The sequence below is a fragment of the Artemia sp. Qi Xiang Cuo genome, chromosome 11 (genome assembly GCF_049724085.1).
Source record: "Artemia sp. Qi Xiang Cuo chromosome 11, ASM4972408v1, whole genome shotgun sequence".
In the NCBI taxonomy this organism is placed as follows: domain Eukaryota; kingdom Metazoa; phylum Arthropoda; class Branchiopoda; order Anostraca; family Artemiidae; genus Artemia; species Artemia sp. Qi Xiang Cuo.
Genome location: NC_142804.1, coordinates 56,173,025 through 56,190,306, shown reverse-complemented (window position 1 = coordinate 56,190,306; position 17,282 = coordinate 56,173,025).

Genomic DNA, 17,282 nt, shown 5'->3' with positions numbered 1-17,282 from the left:
TTTTATACTTTGGGAGTTTTGCTACCATGGTGATGAAATTCAAATGTTTTTTATTTCTTGGATCCATGTACCTTAGGTTCAAATAACATTTTTCTCTACATTCGGAAGTTTTGCTACCAAGGATGTGAAATTCAAATGTTTTTTTCATCTCTTGGATTCATGTACATTAGGCTGAATTATGATTTTTCATTATATTTGGAAATTTCGGAACCAAGGACATGAAATTAAAAAGTTTTTTGTCTCTTGGATCAATGTGCCTTAGGTTAAATTAATATTTTTCTTTATATTTGGAAGTTTTGGTACAAAGGACAGGAAATTAAAAAGTTTTTTTATCTCTAGGGTCCCACGTGTCATAGGCCCAATCATACCTAAGAACTATGATTTTCTAAGATTCTTCTTCATATTTGAAAGTTTTGCTACCAGGGACATAAAATTAAAATATTTTTTCGTCTCTTGGATCCATGAAACTTAGGCAGGATTAAGTTTTTCTTATATTTGGAAGTTCTGGTACCAAGGACATAAAATTAAAATGTTTTTTTGTCTCTTGCTTCCATGTGCCTTAGCTCGAATTAAGATAGTTCTTTATATTTGGAAGTTTTGCTATCAAGACCATGAAACTCAAAAGTTTTTCATCTCTTAGATCCATGTGCCTTAGGTCCAGTTAAGATTTTTCCTTATGTTTGGAAGGTATGGTGTCAAGGACTTGAAATTAAAAAGTTTTTCATCTCTTGAACTCGTGTGTCTTAGGTTCAATCATATCTAAAATCTGTGGTTTTATGAGATTATTCCTTATATTTGAAAGTCTCTATATCAAGGATATGACATTAAAATATTTTCATCTCTTAGATCAATGTACCTTAGGTCGAATTAAAAGTTTTCTGTATGATTCGAAGTTTTGCTACCAAGGACATGAAATTAAAGTCTTTTTTCATCTCTTAGATCCATGTGCGTTTGGTCAATTCAGATTTCTCATTATATTTGGAAGTTTTGGTATCAAGGATATGGAAATAAAATGTTTTTCGTCTCTTGGATCTGTGTACCTTAGATTCACCTAAGGTTTTTCTTTATATTCGGAAGTTTTGCTACCAAGGACGTAAAATTAAAACATTTTTTAGTCTCTTAGATTAATGTACCTTAGGTTGAATTAAGATTTTTCTTTATATTTGGAAGTTGTGGTACCATGGACATGAAATTAAAAAAGTTTTTCGAATCTTTGATCCATATGCCTTAGGTTCAATTAAGATTATTTTATATTTTTAAGTTACGGTGCACAGGACGTAAAATTAAAAAGTTTTTCATCTCTTGGATCACATGTGTCTTAGGCCCACATGCATCATACATAAAAACTCTGATTTTCAAAGTTTTCCTTCATGTTTGGAAATTTTTATACCGTGGGCATGAATCTCAAATGTTTTTTTGTCTCTTGGATCCATGTATCTTAGTTGGAATTAAAATTGTTCTCTATATTTGGAAGTTTTGGTACCAAGAACATTAAATTATAATTCTTTTACGTCTTTTGGATCGATGTGCCTTTGGTCGAATTAAAATTTTTCTGTATATTTGGAAATTTTGGAATCAAGGACATGAAATTTAAAAGTTTTTTGTCTCTTGGAAATATCTGGCTCTATTCTAATAAAGATATTTCCTTGTACATGGAAGTTTTGGTAACAAGGACAGGAAATTAAAAAAAAATCATCTCTTGGACCAATGTGTCTTAGGTCCAATCATACCTAAAAGCTATGGTTTTCTAAGATTTTCCTCAACATTTGGAAGTTCCGGTACCAGGAACAAGAAATTAAATTGTTTTTTCATCCCTCGGATCCATGTGCCTTGGATCGAATTAAGATTTTCTTTATATCTGGAAGTTTTGGTACCAATGACATGAAATTAAAAAGCTTTTCGTCTCTTGGATTCATTTGTTTTAGGTTGAATTAAATTTTTTTCTTATATTTGGAAGTTTTGGTAGCAACGACATGACATTAAAAGTATTTCATCTCTTAGATCCATGTGCCTTAGGTTCAATTAAGATTTTTCTTTATATGTGAAAATTTCTGTAGGGGGGACGTGAAATTAAAAAGTTTTTAACTCTTGGATCCCAATTGTCATATACCCAATAATACCTGTAAACTATAGTTTCCTTAGATTTTTTTTAATATTTGGTAGTTTTGCTACCGAGGACATAGAACTAAATTGGCTTTTCTTCTCCTGGAACCATGTACCTTAGGTCGAATTATGATTTTCTTTATATTTGGAAGATTTATTACCAAGGACATGAAAAAATTTGATTAATTTCATTAAAAAAAGGGGGGCTTGAGGGGCTGAGGGGTATGTAATAGGGACTCAGGGCCCTGGGTGGGAGACTTGGGGTCATGGTTGGGGACTATGGGCCCTGGTTTGGGACACAGGGACCTAGGTGGGGGACCTGAGGCCCTGGAGGGGTGACATGGAGCCCTGGAGGGGTGACATGGAGCCCTTTCATGCTCATTACGATACAATGTCCTTTTCTAGTTCATAACCAGAAAAAATATTTTAAAATGGAGGTATATACCTGTCACTCTCATAATGCAATGATAGACCATGGACCCAATACAAAAGTTTAAGAATAACTAGTAGGACCAGAAACTTTTTATAAAACTAATGATTATATATAATGACCAATCCCATAAAATGAAATAAATGCTTTTTTTAAACCGCTCCTTTATGAATGGACCCGGTTCACAATATTCCACGGTTTGATTCCAACAGCTCATTAGTAATGTAAAGCGTATTTAAAACTGCACAATTCGTTAACTATAGGGGACTGTAAATGCCATTCGATAAACTGAACTAGAAATAGTCTCACCACCCATTAAGCATACAATGAAAAATAAAATACATCACTTACTTCTTGCATATAGCATTCATAATCACAATTCTTTTTTCTAGAATCCATCTTAATAGATCAAATTGAATTCATCCTCTGAATAAAAGCGATGGTGTCCGTTCACTTATAATGAAACATTTGCTTGAGATAAGGATATGGGCACTGCTCTGAATCTTGGCATCGCTAGTGAAAAATTCGTTATCGGTGAACTCAAGATAAGGATACCCGCTTGAAACGATTTCTATGGCTGTGTGTGTGTGTGTTTGCTGGTTATGATTGTTAGTTGTTGCTTTGGATATGTTCGATAACAAATGGAGTTAATAGCCAATAACACCCCCAGTTTTTTTCCCCACGATGCTTTTCTACTAGAACGCTCATTTTAAACGCTCACCCTAGACGCTCATTTTATAAGAAACCTTGTCTAAACATATCTCTCAGGTGATAGACTCCTCCATGATGATTTTCTATTAAGAACCTCAGGCGGCCATTATGGAACATGTCCAATATTTCTCCTTTGAAACCACCATTTTTTAGCAAATTAGATAAGTGGAGCTACCAACCCCTCAAGCCGTCACACCTGTACTATGTGGTCAGCTGTTTCTAGCGGAGCCCTCTGACGTCATGACACAGGTAAGGAAATTAGCAATGGATTTCAAGCAGAGACCTCTGACGACAGGCCACACACCCTCACGCCTTTAAGGGTCAGATTAGAGTTTGAGACTCTAAGCAATGCATCCCACAATGTCAAACTACTACTGCTCTGTGACACCCCTCTGATATCGCCCCATCTCCCCAAAACACATTTCAGACATTTCTTGTTAAAAGTCTTACTTTAACCCATTCTCTTGAGTTTTCGCAAGCAATTCATGCCACAGTACCACACTATAACTACTCTCTAACACCCCTATGACACCAGTCATTGTCATTGTAAACGTCTTCTAACGTTTGAAACACAGAGACACACACACACACACACAATTTTTCTTTCAACAATGTACAATTAACAATGTACAATTTAACAAATTTTAGTAAGTGATAAAAAGTTTTCTTTTAGAACTAGCAAGTTTTCCATCATAAATAACAAATTTTTATTAGAAGTAACCATTTCTTCGTTTATCATAACAATTTTTCTGTCAGAAGTAGCAAGTTTTCCTTAACACTAACAAATTTTCTCATCGAAGTAATCATGTTTTTCTTAATACTACCAAACTTTTAATTAACACTATCAAATTTCTTTTAGAAGTAACAGGTTTTTTCTTAACAGAAACAAATTTTTTCTAAAAGCACCAAGTATTCCGTCAAAGATAACAAATTTCTCTTAGAAGTAACAATTCGGCAGTGATAACAATTTTCCTGGTAGCAAGTTTTCTTTCAAACATAACAAATTTTTCTTAGAAGTAACAATTTTATATTTATGATAACAAGTTTTTTTGTCAGAAGTAGCAAGTTTTTCTTAACACTAGAAAATTTTGTCTTCGAAATAACAACTATTTTCCCTAATACTGACAAAGGTTTACTTAATATAACCAAATTTCTCTTGGAAGTAGCACTTGTTTCTTAATATTAAGAAGGCTTCTAATAACAACAAGTTTTCTGTCAAATATAACAAATTTCTCTTAGAAGTAACCATTATTGTTTATGATAACAAGTTTTCTGTCAGATATAGTAAGTTTTCCTCAACACTAACAAATTTCTTCATTGAAGTAACAACTTTTTACTTAATACTACCAAATTTTTACTTAATATCACCAAATTTCTATTGGAAGTAACACTTTTTTCTTAATAGTAAGAAATTTTCCTAATAACAGCAAGTTTTCCGTCCATGATAACAAATTTCTCTTAGAATTAACCATTTCTTTTTTATGATAACAAGTTTTCTGTCAGATATAGCAAGCTTTCCTTAACACTAGCAAATTTTCTCATCGAAATAATAACTTTTTCCTTAATATTAACAAACTTTTACTTTAAACTACCAAATTTCTCTTAGAAGTAACAGGTTTTCTCTAAATAGTAACAATTTTTTCTAATAACACCGTGTTTCCCTTCAAAGACAACAAATGTCTATTAGAAGTACCTATTTCTCGTCAGCAATAACAATTACTCCATTAGATATAGCAAGTTTTCTATGAAAGATAAAAATTTTTTCATAGAAGTAACAATTTTATGTTTATGATAACAAGTTTTCTGTCAGAAGTAGCAGGTTTTCCTTAAAACTAACAAATTTTCTCATTGAAGTAACAACTTTTTCTTTAATTCTAACAAAATTTTACTTAAAACTATCAAAGTTCTCTTAGAAGTAACAGGTTTTTTCGTAAAGCCTGTTAAAATAACAATTTTATAATCAAAATAACAATTTATTAAAAAACAATTTTATGTTTGTGATAACAAGTTGTCTGTCATAAGTAGCACGTTTTTCTTAACAGTAGCAAATTTCTTCTTTGAAGTAACAACTTTTGTCCTTAATACTAACGAAGTTTTACTTAATATCATCAAATTTCTCTCAAAAGTAACACTTGTTTCTTAACAGTAAGATATTTTTTCTAATAACAGCTAGTTTTCCATCAAAGATAACAAATTTATCTTTAAAGTAAAAATTTTTTTGCTTATGATAACAATTTTCCTGTTAAAAGTAGCAAGTTTTCCTTAACATTAACAAATTTTCTCATCAAAGTAGCAACATTTTCTGTAATATTAACAAGCTTTTACTTAACACTATCATATTTCTCTTGAAAGCAACAGGTTTTTCTTAATAGTAACAAATTGTTTCTAATAACAGCAAATTTTATGTCAAAGATAATAAATTTCTCTTAGAAGTAACAATTTTTTGCCAATGATAGCAATTTTTCCGTTAGAAGTAGCAGGTTTTGTATAAAAGACAACAAATCTTTTTTAGAAGTAAAAATTTTATGTTTATGATAACAAGTTTTCTGTCAGAACTAGCAAGTTATCCCTAACACTAACAAACTTCTCTTCGAAATAACAATATACTTAATACTATCAAATTTCCCTTGGAAGTAGTGGTTTTTTTTAATAGTAGCAAATTTTACCTAACAGCAGCAAGTTTTCTGTCAAAGGCGAGAAATCTCTCTTAGAACTAACAATTTTCCGTACGGATAAGTTAGGTTCACTTAACTTAGGTTCACTTTAAGTTTGGTTAACATGACCGCTCATGTTAACCTAAGTTAAATGACCTTAACTTAAACGTAGAGAAAATTGCTAGTTCTAAGATAAATTTATCGTCTTTGAATTTGATAGTGTTAAGGAAAACTTGCTACTTCTGACAGAAAACTTGTTATCATAAACATAAAATTGTTAATTCTACGAAATTTTTTTTTATCTTTGACAGAAAACTTGCTAATTTTAATGGAATGATTGTAATCACTGACAAAAAATTGTTACTTCTAAGAGAAATTTGTTATTTTTGTCGGAATACTTGCTGCTATTAGAAAATATTTCTTACCGTTAAGAATAAACCTGTTACTTCTAAGAGAAATTTGATAGTGTTAAGTAAAAGTTTATTAGTATTAAGGAAATTTTTTTATTTCGATGAAACAGTTTGTTATTGTTAAGGAAAACTTGCTACTTCTGACAGAAAACTTGTTATCATAAACATAAAATTGTTACTTCTATAAGAAATTTGTTATCTTTGACGCAAAACTTGGTATTATTAGAAAAAATTGTTAATATTAAGAAAAGACCTATTACTTCTGAGAGAAATTTTATAGTATTAAATAAAGGTTTGTTAGTAATAAGGAAAAGTTGTTACTTCGAAGAGAAAGTTTTTTAGTTTTAAGAAAAACTTGCTTAATCTGACAGAAAACTTGTTATCATCAACATAAAATTGTTAGTTCTAAGAGAAATTTGTTATCTTTGACAGAAAACTTGCTTGTATTAGAAAAATTCTCGCTATTAAGAAACAAGTGTTACTTCCAAGAAAAATTTGGTGCTATTAGGAATAATTTGTTACTGTTAAGAAAAACCTGTTACTTCTAAGAGAAATTTGATAGTGTTAAGTAAAAATTTGTTAGTATTAAGGGACAGTGTTATTACTTCGATGAGAAAATTTGCTAGTGTTAAGGAAAACTTGCTACTTCTGAGATAAAACATGTTATCATAAACGAAAAAATTGTTACTTCTAAGAAAAATTTATTATCTATGATGAAATGTTACTAGTTCTAACGGTAAACGACCTACTTCTGACAGAAAACTTGGTATGATAAACTAAAAAATGGTTACTTCTAAGAAAAATTTGTCTTCTATGATGGAAAACTTGCTAGTTCTAACAGAAAACATGTTATGACTTACGAAAAAATTTGTTATATTTGAAAGGAAACTTGGTGCTATGAGAAGAAATTTGTTACTGTTAAGAAAAAACCTGGTACTTCTAAGATAAATTTGATAGTGTTAAGTAAATGACTTTTAGTATTAAGGAAAAATGTTGTAACTTTGATGAGAAAATTTGTTAGAATTAAGAAAAAGTTGCTACTTCGGACAGAAAGTTTGTTATCATAAACAAAAATGTTACTTCTAAGAGAACTTTTTACCTTTATCGGAAAAATTGCTGCTTTGTGTGTGTGAGTGTGTGTGTGTGTGTGTGTGGTGTCTGAGTGTGTGTGTGTGTATGTGTGTGTGTATGTGTGAGTGTGTGTGTGTGTGTTTGTGTGTGTGTGTGTGTGTCTGTGTGTGTCTGTGTGTGAGTGTTTGTTTGTGTTGTGTGTGTGTGTGTGTGTGTGTGTTTCAAATGTTAGAAGACTCTTACAATAATGATGAAGGGTGTCTTAGGGGTTTTAGAGAGTAGTTATAGTGTAGTACTGTGGCGTGAATTGCTTTAAAAGCAGGAGTAAATGGGTTGAAGTAAAATTTTGAACAAGTAATGTCTGAAAAATGTTTTGGGGGAGGTGGGGTGATGTCAGAGGGGTGTCACAGAGCAGTAATAGTGTGGTATTGTGGGGTGAAATGCTTAAAGTATCAAACAGTAGCAAAGAAAGTAGGCGGCTTCTCTGTTTTCAAAAATATAGTGTTTAATGCGATTCTTTAGCTTATTTTCCGAGCGAAAAGGTTGAAAATGTCTTAGAGGTGGGGATTGGTACTACATGGATGATGAAGGGGAGGGGTGGGGTGATGCGGGCTGGGGTCAGCCTGAAAACTGTGTCGTAGCACCATTCCACACTGGGCCATAAGTATACTTTTAACGGTTTGGGTATCTACTCTTCTCACAAGATGAGCCATTTATCTTCCAATATCTCCCATTAGGTGACATTGCTTAAGATGAGCACAATTATTTAAGCTTCAACCACGTGTGTGCCGGTGTTCAGTTACAATTTGGGATTCTCCATGAGCTGGAGTCTAGTTTGTGAGATATGATGGTGTCATCCATATTAGACCTGGTCACGGAAATCCCGGGGTTCTTCCAGAAAAACAATATGCCAAAAATTGGTAGGAATCACACCAAAACTGAAGAAATATTAGAGCACCTGGAATATTGGGTGGCCTGCCAGGGGTGGGAATCTTGTCAGTTGAGCGATAAAAACAGGAATTCTGTGACGTCAGAGGGCATGTCTTTAAAGCCCTAAGAAAAAGTGGGGGGCATGCGTATGAAATTCTCTGTTAATTTCCTAGGGATGCGTTTGAACTCCTATGTTAATTTCCTAGGGATGCGCTTGAAATTCCATGTTAATTCCCTATTACTGCTACTTTTTAAATTATATCAAGCAAGACCATTTTTAACCTCCTTTATCGTCTAGCTCGAAGTTTGGATTCCGTCACCGGAACGAAGAGACACTGACCGAACTCCCCTGCAGCACGCGAGATGGGTGGGAACGAAAAATTCTCGAAATAGAATTTCCCCTTTGCGCTTTTTGATATTTTGATGGAAAAAGTCCCCTGGGTTGCGTAAGGGCTGAGACAAAAGGAGGTTATGCAAAAATTGGGGGTTCTGTTGAAGGAGGGTTCACTTAAACAGCTCAGTTGCACAGTTATAAACATGGGCTTGAGTTGAAAAACTTGAATCACGGGATTTAAATACATAATTTTTAAGGAAATTCTTGAAAGATGTCTTGGGGTTGGGATTGGCAATGTCAGAAGGGTCCTGTATACCATCAATAGTTTACCATGGTGGTATGTATTGCCATGAACTAGTATACTCTAGAGCATAAATAACATGCGGGGGTGTAAAAAAATTTCCATGGAGGAATGGAGGAGTGCATTTCATTAAAGTGTTTCAAAAATAGCTCTTAATACGGTTTAAATGTACCAATAATATCAGCTCGCCCGAGGCGGGGGGACTGGTACCACATGGGTGATAAAGGGGGTGGGTGGGTGTAATTCCATGGTCGTGTGTGGTGTTTCACGGGATATGATGATAGACCTGGGTTGCATAAACTTGAATCACGGGATTTATATGCATAGTTTTATTATGAAATAATAAAACAGTGACAGTGGTATGACTCTGTAAGCTCAGCCAAAGTCAACCCCGCTCTAAATGGGTACCTGGAGAAATCTGGGGAAGGTAAGCAGGAAGGGTGTGTGAAAGCACAAGATGGCTGGCCCCCAGCCCCCCATTGCACTTCCTGGCTAGAGGGCCACGAAACGGAGATCGGTACCTCCGTTTTGGACCTTAAGGGTCTAGTGCCGTCATACTTACTTACTTACTTTTTATTATGAAATGATTGAAAAGAGGCTTGGGAATGATGACGTGAGGTCCGGGGGGGGGAGTCAAGTAATGTCATTATGGGGTGAATTGGTTGGAGTATTTTGTTCTACACTTTAAAAGTAAAGGTAGAGGCGATAAGGAATTTTTTCTATAGAGGCAGTGAAACTCTAACAAGTACTCAAAGAAATAGATATTTTCATTAAAAGTTCTTCAAGATACCTCTTAAAACGCTTTAAATCTATCTCTAACATCACACCTCCCTCCTTAGAATTGCCTGCTATGCTCCATACCTTTCTTATATTCACGCATGTTTTGGTTTTTTCCATTGCATAGTCTTGTCTCAAAAACACAGTATTTTCTGAATTTCCCTAATTGCATATTTGACTTGAGTACAGTAACTTCTAGAAATAGAATTTTCCCTTCCGCATTTTGATATTTTTTTTGAATAAATGCCCCCTGGGTTGCGTGAGGACTGAGATAAACCACTCGGATGACTGGGAATTGTCGAAAAATAATGGGAATAGAAAATATCTCCATTGGGGGTATTCAAGCATTAGAAAATGCATAAATAATGATGACGAGTGTCACAGGGTGTCAAGTCGCCGTCTTATAAAACCTGTGGAAATAAGGAGTAGGCTCGGTCAAGAAGTGTTTTATATACTCTTTGGCATGAATTTCATTGGAGTAACACATTCTAGCAATGAAATAATGAGTTTCCGCAGTTCAAGTAAAAACACTGTTAAATTTGGATTCCAGAAGCTTATTTTCGGAGCGAAAAGGTTGAAATTTTTCTTAGGGGTTGAGGGCTGGTGTCATGTGAATGACGGGGGGGGGGGGTATGTGTAATGCCATGGTGATGTGGAGTTTTTTGAAGGTTATTATGATAAGCTTGGTTTGCAAAAACTTGAATCATTGGATTTAAAAGCATAATTTTTAACAAGAAATGTGTTGAAGAATAATCGTCTTGCAGGTGAAGATGCGTTTTCAGGGGGGGGGGGGGTAGTCAAGTAATGTCATTGTGGCATCAATTGCTTAGAGTATCATGTTCTACAGCTAAAAAGTTAGGGTGAAGGTGTTAAAGAATTTTTTCCATGGAGGAGGGGGATTCTAGCAATGACTCAAAAACGCTGTATTTTCGTTAAGGGCTCTTGGTTAAAAGACCAAAAATGCCTAAGAATTTGCATCTAATATCACTCCCCCCTGCCCCCTTGTTTGCAAGCTAGGATGTGTTTTTGTACAATAGATGAATCTTTTGCATATATTACGATAAGCCCTTTTCACCCTTTATTTTTTGCTTGTCGTATTTTTAACTGCATTTTCTATGTTTTTATATTGTTTGTAAATTTGTTTGAAATGATATAACCTTTATTTACAAAGTCTGTGTTTGTAAGATTTATTGTTTTGGACTATCAATGTGATTATACAATCTAAAGCACTCCTTAGCCTGTATCTCTATTAATATCTTGAGAGTAAATGTCTCAGGAAGGGTGTTAAATTTGGGGAAGTAACAAACCGTTCTAACGAGTTCCAAAAATGGGGAATCTCAGGTGTCGTGCAGTTGATTAATTTTAGAATTTACGGAGTAGGACAAAATATTAGGAATGGCTTATTAGTCCTCCCGGTTAGGGCACAAATCTGTTGGATGTGAATTACCTTTCGAGTCCTGGCGGGGTCAAAGAAACAACTAAAGGAAGAAAGAAAAAATGTGTAGAGCGTTTCGGGCGAAAAATGAGATGTCAAAATGGGTATTATGTGACAGTGATGGATGTCGACATTGTGTAAGATGCGCTGGCCTTACATAAAGTATATGCTGCCATTACGTAAGGTGTAAGCTGTCGTTACGTTATAAGTGGGGATTATCCCATTGGTTCCTGTCGCAAGGTTACATAAGATTGCGTCAAGCATGTTAGACCTGCCCGCTTCAAACGGGCTAAGTCGTGTGAAATCATTGGAGTCCAGAGGGGCGTGTCATGGGATTCTTGCCAACTCTGCTCCATTTAATAAAACTGATGACCACATTGCGTAGGCGTGATGGCCTGAGGGGTTGGTAGTTCCACTTATCTGACCCTTTAAGGCGTGAGGGAGTGTGGCGTATCGTCAGAGGGCTCTGATTGAAAGCCATTGCTAATTTCCCTCCCTTTGTCGTCGTCACGTCTGAGGGTTGCACTATAAACAGCTGACCGCATTGTACAGGTGTGACGGCTTGAGGGGTTGGTAGCTCCACTTATCTAATGTGCTAAAAATGGTGGTTGCTAAGGGGAAATATTGGACATGTTTCATAATGGCTGTCTGAGGTTTTTAACAGAAAAACATCGTGGGGGAGTCTGTCACCTGGGAGGAATGTTTAGTCAAGGTTTCTTAAAAATGGGCGTCTGGAGCTTTTAACTTAAAAGCATCGTGGGGGAATAACACTGGGGGTGGCATTGGTTTTTAACTCCATTTGCTGTCAAATATATCCAAAGCAACAACTAACAATCATAACCAGCAAACATAAGAAACATAACCAGCAACCATTAATCATAACCAACAAACATAACCAACAACCAACAAACAATAAACATAACCAACAAACATGAGCCAACAAACATGGTCAACAATCAATAAACATAACCAACAAACACAACCAACCAACATAACCAACAACCATTAATTTTCAATCATCAATCAACAAACATAACCAACAACCAACAATCATAACCAACAACAAACAAACAGAACCAGCAAACATGATTAACAACCAAAACCAACAGTCCTGTCCAAAACCAACAAACATAATCAACAATCATGACCAACAAGCAACAAACATAACCAAAAAACATAACCAACAACCAACAATCAGTAAACATAACCATCAAACATAACCGACAATCATAACCTTATGTTAATTTCACTGTCTTAATTTCCCTATCTGGCTGCTTTAAAGCCGCAAGGGCATACTTCTAATAGGAATGTTTGCCTGTGTGTGTCGTAGGATTGTTTGCCTATGTGTGTCGTTGTATGGTGGGCCCGTTGTATGGTGGGGGTACTGGCCTGCAGGAGTCATTACCTTGTGTGTGTTGTAGGAATGCTTGCTTATGTGTGTCATAGGAATATTTTCCTTTGTGTGTCGTTGTATGGTGGGCCCGCTGTAGGGTGGGCCCGTTGTATGGTGGAGGTACTGGCCCGCAGGAGTCATTAACACAATGCTACTACCACCTTCAAATACTTTCCCCTTAAAAGAGAAAGTTACTGGCACTCAGCGAGATTATGGGTCATATCATCAATACCTAGGTTATATCTGGCACAAGAGTAATCCGCATCTGCATCTGGGGCCATCCATTTTCTTTCAAAAAATCTTTTTCTGTTTTTTAGTGGCAGGATCGCTCGGATCCGAAACCAAGTCCTTAATGTCTCTGCCGGTAATCCTAGTTTAAAAGAATATTCATTACATCTATTTTACTTGGGAATAAAACTTCAATATCCTCAGATGTTTTAACTGCCTGGGTCGACATTTGGACTTCCTGGTCTTTTATTCTTTTTAAAATCTTAGCCAAAAACGGCTCTTCCTGATCTGAGGGTCCTAGCGCCTCGTTACAAATATAAGATAATCCTACTCTATCTAAAACATTTTTTTATTTGATACGGCCACGATCTTTTACGTTTCGACCGTAGCATCTCCAGATAAGCTGCTTTTGCTAACCTATCTTCTGGCAGACTTGGAACTTTTAGCCAATGCCAGATTATCTGCGCTAATCTAGTCATTCTCAGCGAAAATATTCCTAGGTCACCTGTTATAGCCTGATTGTGGGTCGTTACGTGATGACCAATTAATCTTTTAAAGTGTAGCAGCTGAATTGATTCCAATTGTACTGCAGGGTCATGCCCCCAGAGCTCAGCTCCGTAATGGATAGTAGGTAAAACTTTAAAATAAAACATATTTACGCATTTTTCGATCTTTTATACTTGAAAGCCTTGAATTACGTAAAATAGCAGCTGAAAATGCCTACCCTCTCTTAATCATCTCTTTTACATGATCTTTTCATCCACCTTTTGCTGAAAATGTCACTCCCAAATATTTAAAATTTTCGCTCTCTTTTACTTTTTCACCTTTATAATAAAGTTCTACTTGTTGATCATCATTATTCACACGAATTCCTCTAAAAACCATAGTCTCAAGTAGGAATGGGTCAGGAGGCGCTACGGGGACCGACTGCTGCCATCTATAATCGAGTCTAACGGTACAAGATCACGTGTCTCTTTCTGGGCCAATCAGAGACTTGGAATATAGACGGGGGTTTTCATCATTGCCAGATAAGAAAGGTACTATTTAGTACATTAAAAGTACCTCTTCCTAGGTTTGTTTAATGTTTATCTGGTTTGATGTTGTTTCATGATTCTGTTTGTTGATGGTTATATGGTTTGATGGTTATATGATTTGATGTTGTTTCATAGTTCTGTTCTGTTTGTTGATGGTTATATGGTTTGATAGTTATATTGCTTGTTGATTATATGGTTTGATTTTGTTTCATAGTTCTGTTCTGTTTGTTGGTCAACTTGTTTGATGTGTCTAAGCCTAATGGATACAGACAGAAGTTTACATCATTGATGGTTATACTGTTTGATGGTTATATGATTTAATGTTGTTTCATAGTTCTGTTCTGTTTGTTGGTCAACTTGTTTGATGTTTCTATGCCTATTAATCCAAAGTTAAGTTTACATCATTGTCAGATAAGAGCGTCTAACAGGAACAAGATCACGTGTCTCTTTCTAGGCCAATCAGGGAGTCGGAAACACTAACGGGAAAATATCATTGACACCTATTTCTAGGTCAATGGATTTACGCAAGGTTTCTCTTACATCGCAATTCAGCCTTGAGATTTTGTTTATAATGAACATGTATAGCGGTTAAAGTAATATATCGTTTCACAACACAATGGAACAAACATCAAATATTGTGGACTTAGAAGTTTTAGCTGCAGAGATTTATAATGTGAGTTCTGTTTACTAAATTTTATCTGTTTTTTCCAAATAAAATAATTTTTTGTAGTCCCCCACCCCTCCAATATATTCAATTAAGGGTATACCCCCCCCCCCCAAAAAAAATCTTTATACTTTGTTTCACAATATACTCTTTTTACCGTGTAACCCCTCCCTCCTCTCCCTCCCAGAATTCGTCACCATTTAATTCTTTCAATTGAAGTTATTACTCAAAATTGTCTTTACTCCTTGATGTGTTTAAAACCATCAGAATCTTCACACTTACAATTTAAACAAAAACTGTGTGTGAATCTCCAACAAGAGGGGAGATTTCGTAAACAATATTCGCGCGTGTCAGGTTAGGAAATTAACAAAAACAAGGATGGTCGCTAGACATTGAAAGGATTAAGGCTACAGGCTTTGCGTAATTCTAGACGGTCTGAAAAAGGGGTGAAATATTTGCAAAATTAAAAGAGATATTTTTAGGACATGGGAATTATGTAGAAGGGGGAGGGGTGCTACCAGCCCTTTAGAGTGCATATTTTTTAGGTACTTTTGAAAGAGCTTGTGGGAAAAGAGAGCCTTTTTTCTATACCTTTCATTCAATAAAGTTTCTTTTATATTCTCATGGGGGAGGGGGTAAAAACTATGGTTTTTATCTTTGATAGTATTAGGCTAGAAAGCAATGTCTTTAATTTAGGGGGAGGGTTGCTAAAATTAGACCTATGTCTCTTACACTCTAAAGCAAACCATCTCTCATTAACACAGCGGAAACGGGCTGCTTTTGCAGACAATTATACCTCATGAGGGAGAGAAATAATGGTTTAGTTAAATCTTCAATGTTTTACCATGCCGGAAAGGAAGTAATGGAGCAATTTAAATGCTCTCATTTTCGTATTCAAGGATTTTATCTGCTTTTTAGATTACTAATAGTTTAAGAGGGTTTCATAAAAATCCTACTTTCACTAATTTCTTTTCTTCTGTAGCAGGGAGTCATTATTTTATACTAATTTGTTTCTTCTTTTTCAGGACAATTTTGAGCAATGTCCCCCACCAGACAAGAAAGTTAGAACCAGGTTTTTATTCCAAAATAGATCAAGAGTATTAATATGAAATTTTTGGGGAGTTGTTTGAAGAAAATTAAAACCTACTATGTCTCGTTTAGATTGTAAATATGTTATAACGCTAATGCATATGGAGGGTGGCTATTAAGTTGGAACTTTCAGGATCTATAGAGTGGAGAACAGTGCAATAACCAAATGGTACTATGTGATGACAGATATTGCTTCTGCTACTATTACTACTACTACTACTACTAAGTGTTTTTTAAGCACCTGTTTTAAATGATATGAAAATAACAATCCAATTTTCAAAATAGGGTGTTTTAGACACTTTGAAAATAAGATATTTTCTTTTATAGGCTGCATTGGTTCCATATGCACTATCTCAACCATAAACTAAAGAAACAAGTCACGAACTATGTGTTCGTATTGACGCACCAATGGAGTTTCGTGACAATCATATCACTGAAATACCAGCTATCGACAAACAAGATCTCGATCGATATGGTAAATTATTACGTTATGGTGATGGTAGTATTAATTTAGACGAAATACCTTCTGATATTGACTATTTATTGGTCAATTATTTCAGTGCAAACACTAGTACACTTAAACAAGGCAATGCTATTAGTTCAGAGGGTGCTTTACCATGGCTAAGCCCGAATATATTGCAAATTTTAGATAGTTTTACCAAAGAGTTAAATGAGAACCCTTCCCTCTCATATTTAATGAATATAGTCCCTATTCAATCAAATTTAATTGAAAATGAAATGGTTCCAATGGATTTTACTACACGGACCAGTCCTATTATTGAACAAAGTGCGGGAGGGGGTGGTAATGATTATATACAAGAGGGGGAGGATTTAGGTAATATACAAGGGGGGGGAGGTAATATATACAATTCATGTCACTACCGGAATTTCAACAAACAAATTCGATACTGAATACAATAGTTGTTTATATTGCAAATTTTGGGGATCAGTTTAATTCACTTATGGAGGGAAATTTTATAACCGAACCCATTTATATCGTTCTTCAATATGTAGAAAAAATTCGTGCACTTGTAGAAAACTAGATTCAGGTGTGGGGGGGGGTGGTAGGGACAGTATCTAAGCCTAAATTGTTTTAAAAATATTTTATTTGAATGAGGGTAATAATGAAGTCTACGACCATTATGTACACAATGAGATGTTGGTGGTCTATCCTCATTTGGAAAATTTTGAGACAGTCTTTATGCAGTTGATTGACAATATTATCAATCATCTCGAGAATTATAATGATAATGGGAGTGGGTCTGCAGTTTTATTTATTGAAAATATAAGTGTAAATATATGTAAATTTAAAAAAGATTTTATTTTAAGAGGGGGCATAGGGATTTGGGTACAGTTTTAAAATATAATCCCGATTTAGAAGGATGTAAGGGCGTTCAACGAATCTGTTTTGAAACAGGCCAAAAATGTTTCATGTACGCTTTCCGAATATAACCTTTGGACCTCTAGCAGATGTCACTACAAAGAAAAATTTGGAATACTGTGCCGTGCATAGAAAGGAGGGGTGTGATTTTTCCCCAGGAGATTTCACTTGTTTAGCGGAAAAATTTCCAGTAACACTCAGGTCAATAGATATCTTTGAACGGGTCAACGCTTATTTAAATATCGGTGTTATTGTGCTCCAATACGAATCAGAATTTGAAAATGGAGCACGTTCTAATATAAAGCGTGTAATATTTCCAGTAAGGGCCCCGTCGATT